The following is a 6,304-nucleotide window of genomic DNA, read 5'->3' on the forward strand; positions in this document are numbered from 1 at the left end:
ATGTCCCGAACCCGGGAACCTGCTTGTCCCTCGGTTAGTAATCCCGGGCATGGGGGTCACTGTCATAGCTCGCCACTGCCACTGTCATTTTTTTAACATTTTTTTTAACGTTTATTCACTTTTTGAGAGACAGAGAGAGAGTATGAGCAGGGCAGGAGCAGAGAGAGAGAGGGAGACACAGAATCCGAAGCAGGCTTCAGGCTCCGAGCTGCCAGCCCAGAGCCCGAGGCGGGGCTCGAACCCACGAACCGTGAGATCATGACCTGAGCCGAAGTCAGACGCTTAACCAACTAAGCCACCCAGGCGCCCCAACCACTGTCATTTTCTATACCTGCTTTTCCTACAGAGTTGTTGTTGTTGTTTTTAAGAAAGCAAAACAGCTCGCATCCCTTATCAGAGAGGAAAATGTCGAAGTTGGTCTTTCTGTAAGAGCTGAATGTCTAATATACAAAACTCTCAAATGTCGTAAACACTAACTCGACAGCCTTATATCGAGTACAGTGATGTAAACTCATTCTTTCTTCTTAAAATTTCTTCATTATCATATATACCATGTGTAAATGAAGAGAAATTGGAAATGCTCCCAGGGCTCATACGATTACCAAACCCTGAAAGGGATTCATGAGCCTAGCGGCCGGGGGGGGGGGGGGGGGGGGGGACAGTGGCCTCGATGACCCTCAGGGCCTCAGCGAGCTCTAGAACTTTAGATTTCTGCGACAGTGAGCCAGCAGAAAAGGTGTCACGGCCCACAGCTGGCCTCAAGATGCCGCTGCTTAGAGATGTCAGTTCAGTGGTCTTGGGGCAAATAAACCAGAGTGCTCTGTCCCCTGGGTCCCCATGGGGAGTGAGGCCTTCCCCTCCCCAGTGAGGACACCGCCGACCACCCCTGTGCCTGGGGAGGGACCAGCTTTGTGAGCGGTGGGTTCCTGAGAAATGAGCACACACAGAGTCGCGCACGTCCTGGTCAGGGCAGGGGAGATCACGGCGCTCAGGGGGGATAGAAAGTCACTGCAGTAAGAACCTCCTGTACCACTGACTCCTCATGGAACTGAGCCTCCATTTTCTCATCTGTAGAAGGGGAATGGCGCTTCCTCCCCCCCACCGAGTGGCAGTGAGGGTCAGAGAAGACTGTGGATGTGAAAGTACCAACTCAGTGTTCCCCGAAGCGTGAGACACGGTGGGCAACGGTGTGGGAGACAAGACCATGGTGATAAAGGACATCAGTGCGCGTGTGGAGGGAGGAGTCCCCTTTTCAATCTCCTTCAATCTCTTGGGTTTCTTTTGGGAGAAAGTCTCCGTTTGGGACTGCTGTGTCATTAACTAACACCAGCTAATGTCCCTTCACGGGGAGACAGCAGACCTCGGGCAGCGAGCATGATCGCATTGGAAAAAAAATTATAAAAAGGAAGTCCACCCGAAGAGGCCCGTTAAATAATGGTACAAGGCACAGAGAGATCCATAAAAATCGCGAAGGTAGAGCTTGAATGACCGACGTCTGAGAAGCAAGGAAAGCGGATCTGCCCTCCCCACCCCGTTCACAAGAAGGAAGCTGGTTTGCACCCTGCGGCGGAGCTAAGCTTACTCGGACCCTCGAACCTGATTCGACCTCCCGGTCTCGTGGAACTTTTGCACTGGATGAATCTTCATGGGTGATCTCACTAACCCCTCGCGTGGAGAAACTGAGGCCCGGGTGTCTACCCATGACGTGCCCCCCCACCCCCACCCCCAGCCCCACCTTCCCTGGGAGTCTGGGGAATGAGTCCAGCGACGACAGCCCCCGGCCTCTCTGGGGTGGAGACAGGCACGAACGATCGCACAAAGAAATGTGCAGCTGCTGTAAGGGAAACAGGTGTGGTGAGGACTGTGCTAGGGACCCGATCCGGAACACCTCCGGGGTGAGGCAGAGAAGGCATGAGCGGACCTGCCTTTCTTCCAGGCCACAGCCTGGAGCTTGCCCGCTGGGCTCCACCCCCCGCCCCGCCCCCAGGGCTGCGACCAGACCACCTCCCCCCCTGCCTCCCCACGGCTTCCAGCCCTCCTGCTGCCTTGCATGCATTCGGTAGCAAACGGCCTACTGTGCGCCAGGCCCCTGCCCACCCGGACCTGTCAGCGCTCCGCCAGAGTCAGAACCAGGGGGAGTCACACACTGAGATTTGCTGCAAGGCATCGGCTGCCGTGGTTGTGGGCGCCGGGCAGGCAGGTGTACCCTGGGTGCAGCCGACACGGCGGGGTGGGGAGAGGGCCGTGCTGGATCTCGGGGGGGGGGGGGGGGGCCCGCCCGAAGCCACCCTCCACCACGAGAGTCTCTCCTTCCTAAGGGAAGCTCCACTTCTATTCTCTGAGCCTTCCACTGATTGAATCAGGCCCACCCAGGTTACCTAGGAAACTCTCCCTCACATAAAGCCGATTGATTGATTATAGATCCAATCACATCTACAAAATACTTTCACAGAAACCCCTAGACTGGTGTTTGAATACGTGGGAACTTAAAAGAGAGGCAAAAAGGCCCCTCTGCCGGGTGGCTCCCGGGAACGGAAGTAAACACAGGACCAGCAGGACAGGGTGTCAGGGGAACGTGGGGACAGGGCGCTCAGGGAATCCCTGCAGGAGGGTTGGGTGCCTGAGCTGGGCCTCCAAGGCAGGAACAGTGCCCTAATATGGGGAACAGCATGGGCAAAGGCACGGGATGAGGGAAGCAGGAAACAGTTATAAAATTACAAATGGAGGGGGGTTGGGGCGCCTGGGGGGCTCAGTCGGTTGAGCGTCTGACTTCGGTTCAGGTCATGATCTCACGGTCCGTGAGTTCGAGCCCCGTGTCGGGCTCTGGGCTGACAGCTCAGAGCCCAGATCCTGCTTCGGATTCCGTGTCTCCCTCTCTCTCTGCCCCTCCCCCGTTCATGCTCTGTCTCTCTCTGTCTCAAAAATAAATAAACATTAAAAATTTTTTTTTTACAAATGGAGGGGGCACCTGGGTGGCTCAGCCAGTCAAGCGTTTTCCACTCAGGTCATGATCTCTAGGTTTCGTGAGTTCAAGCCCCAAGTCAGGCTCTGCGCTGGCAACACGGAGCCTGCCTGGGGTTCTCTCTCTCTTTCCCTCTCTCTCTGTTCTCCCCTACTCATGCTGCCTCTGTCTCTCTCAAAATAAATAAATAAACTTGAAAAAAAGAAAAAGAAGTTACAAATGGAATTTCCAAATACAGAAAAGAACCTCTCCACATGGGAGTTAAGCATCCACAGACAGCAGGTAAGATAAAAAGCGTTGCAGTGGGCTGAAGGTCTGCGCCCCCCCCCCACCCCCGCCCCAGACTCCTATGTGGAAACCCCAGTCTCCCATGTGGCGGTGTTAGGAGGTGGGGCCTTCGGGAGGAAGTTAGGTCACGAGGGTGGGGTCCTCATGACTGGGATTAGTGCCCTCGGAGGAGGCAGGGGAGAGCTCGCTCCCGTCTCTGCTCTCTGCCACGAGAAGATTCGGTGAGAAGTGGCCACCGGCAGGCCAGGAAGAGGGCCCTCCCCAGAACCACCTGGATCAGAACCACCTGGGAGCCTTTAAATTGTGCAGACCTCTCCCCCCCACCCTGCCACGCCCTACCTCCAGCGACTTACGCTTAACTGGGCCAGAGCAGTGGTTCTCATGGGCAATGTCTGGAGACATTTTTGGTTGTGGAGGATGCTACCAGCTCTAGTGAGCGGAGGCGGGGGTAATGCCCGGGGACAGCCCCACCTCCCCCAGCAAGGACCAGCCCCCCAGGCCCATATTGCCAAAGCTGGGAAACCGTGTTAGAATGAGGCCACCACTTCGAGAGTGTGCTGTCGGCCATAGGGAGCCATCGATTTATGTTCTGGAGAGATCTCTCTGAGACCGTGGTGTGCAAAGTCGGGAGAATTTCTCACCTCATTGGGGGCCAGCACTTACATCTCTGGCTCATCGGCTCAGGGGCAAGCCCCTGTGCCCGAGGCACTCGAGGCTTGGTAATCAGGAGTTTCTTGCCTATTTAATCCTGCAGAAAGGTAAGTAAAGACCCTCTTCACAGTCAGTCTCCCGCCGTGCTCTGGCTGGTACCTCAAGCCCTCAGAGAGGTTAAGTGACTTGTCTGAGGTGACACAGCAGGTGTGAGGCAGGGTGGGGTCAGGGCCGCGTGTGGCCCTGAGGAGGGTGAGACCTCAGACACAGCACAGGACCCCTCTCTGCCCCAGAGCTCCATTGGCCAGCAAAGCTGGGCCAGCCCACCTCAACAGGTGGGAGCCTGGGGCTTCGTGAGGACACAGGAAGGTGACAGACATGGTGAAGGGAGGGCTGAGAAAAGAGCAGCAACGCGGGGGGGGGGGGGGGGGGCGGGGCTTACGAAGTGCACAGAGGGGGAAGGTGCACCCGAGGGAAGCAAAAGCAGCCATGGGGCAAAGATTCCAACATCGGGAAGGTGAAAGTGGCCCAAGAATGTGTGTGTGTGTGTGTGTGTGTGTGTGTGTGTGTGTGTGTGCACGCATGCACGCATGGGTGCGGGTGTGGGCGTCTGGCCTCACTACCTCCCCTCCGTATCCCAGTGATGTGGGTGCAGCGCCCGCTCAGACACAGTGACTTTCTCGGAGAAGGATTTCAGGGAAACGTGGACAAGCGCTGGGGGACCATGATCAAAAAAGACATGACCACCAATTGCCCTGCGAGCTAGACCCGGGCACTCACCGCCCCCCCCCCCCCACATCCTTGGAATGTGGCTTCCCTCTGACTTTCCCACTCCCAGAGGCTGCTCCAGGGACACAGCCTCCAGATGTGATGTGATGTTGAAAGCACTGGGGCACCTGGTGGCTCAGTGGGTGAAGCGTCTGACTTTGGCTCAGGTCATGATCTCGCGGTTCTCGTGTTCGAGCCCCGCGTCCGGCTCTGTGCCGACAGCTTGGAGCCCGGAGCCTGCTTCGGATTCTGCATTTCCCTCTTTCTCTGCCCCTCCCCTGCTCACGCTGTCTTGCTCTCTCTCAAAATAAATAAATTAATTCCTAATAAATAAATATATAAATTAACGCAAACAAAGATGCTCTTACTGTCCCCTATTCTCTCTGGACCTCAGACAGATCTCAGAAGACGTGTCTACCCTTCCCAGGAGGCAGAACAAATGAGGCTACAGACTGGAGGAGAGGAGGGGAAAGGCACGGTTCATTTCTCCAGCAGGTCCTTCTGCCCCCCTCCACCCAGCATGAGAAGCAGTCCCCTTGCTGGCCGGGGGGAAGTCCAGGCTCCAGCTCCTGGCCTTTAACCAGCAGAGGTGCAGGGTCAGGGTGGACAGACAGCCCTGCAGGGTCAGGGTGGACAGCCCTGCATTTAGCCATTGTTCCACTGCTACAGAGCAGAAACCGAGGCCCACGAGTGTGAGGGGCCTGCACCAGGTCCCCGTCTGGCGGGCGTAGGGCAGAGCGACACCATCCGGCCCCAACCCCACACTCCTCCCCCTTGCTGTCCCTGCTCTGTGTCCTGTGGCCACCGCTGCTCCCTTTCTGTCCCGGCCTCCTGCTTCCACTCCAAATCCTGGAAAAGACTCTTTCTGAGGAGTTCCCAGGGCCGGACCCTTTGTCTCATCTGGCAGAACGTGGCTGAGGGGGCTCTGAGGAGAGGGAAGGGAGGAGGGTGGGAGCAGAGGGCTCCCCAACAGCCACCCTTATCTGGGACCCTCTCACCTGTGATTCCAGAGGATAGGTGAACAGCCCCAGGGACTGCTTTCTGGAGGGGGAAAGCCTGGAGGAGCATGTCTCACCCACCCTACCCTCACTGGTTGTCTTTGTGGCCGTGGCCGTGGCCGTGGCCGTTAGAGAATCCCTCCAGCCTCCTCTCCTTTCCAGAACCGTCTTTCTCCAGAACCGTCTTTCTCCAGCCCCATCAGGTTGCGTCTCCACTCCCCCATCTGGCTCTTTTGCCTGGAAATTTCCCGGGCTCACCTACTCCTCCATGGAGCCAACCCCCCCTCCTCCCCACCAACACACTCCTTGCCCGCCACCACACGCTGGCTCTCACAGTGGGCCCTTCATGTTTAAGGGTCTCAAAGTCCCAGCCCTCCAGGAGCCAAGTAAGCCGCATAAATGAATAAAGAAAGTGAGTGTTAAGTCAAGAGGAACTGGCCGCCAGCAAGAAGGCTTCCCTCCTAAAGCCACTTATTTCCAAGCACTTCATACCCTGTCGGTGACACAAGGCCCAGGAATCAGGGAGTTCCGTCCAGGGCCCCAAATACTTGCCCTCGGTCCGTGCACGTCTTCCCCGCCCGCCCACGAGCTCCTGCCTCGCACGGTGTCTTTCATCATCTGTATAACAACGCAGATG

At 56.9% G+C, this 6,304-nt stretch overlaps 1 non-coding gene across 1 annotated transcript; it reads right to left on the bottom strand.

The window, feature by feature from the left end:
• Positions 1-220: 220 nt before the first annotated feature.
• TRNAR-UCG (transfer RNA arginine (anticodon UCG)) lies at positions 221-305 on the bottom strand. Its single transcript has one exon. It is a non-coding gene; the product is annotated as a tRNA-Arg (tRNA).
• Between the last annotated feature and the right edge of the window lie 5,999 nt (positions 306-6,304).

The sequence above is a fragment of the Neofelis nebulosa genome, chromosome 10 (assembly GCF_028018385.1).
Source record: "Neofelis nebulosa isolate mNeoNeb1 chromosome 10, mNeoNeb1.pri, whole genome shotgun sequence".
Classification (NCBI taxonomy): Eukaryota; Metazoa; Chordata; class Mammalia; order Carnivora; family Felidae; genus Neofelis; species Neofelis nebulosa.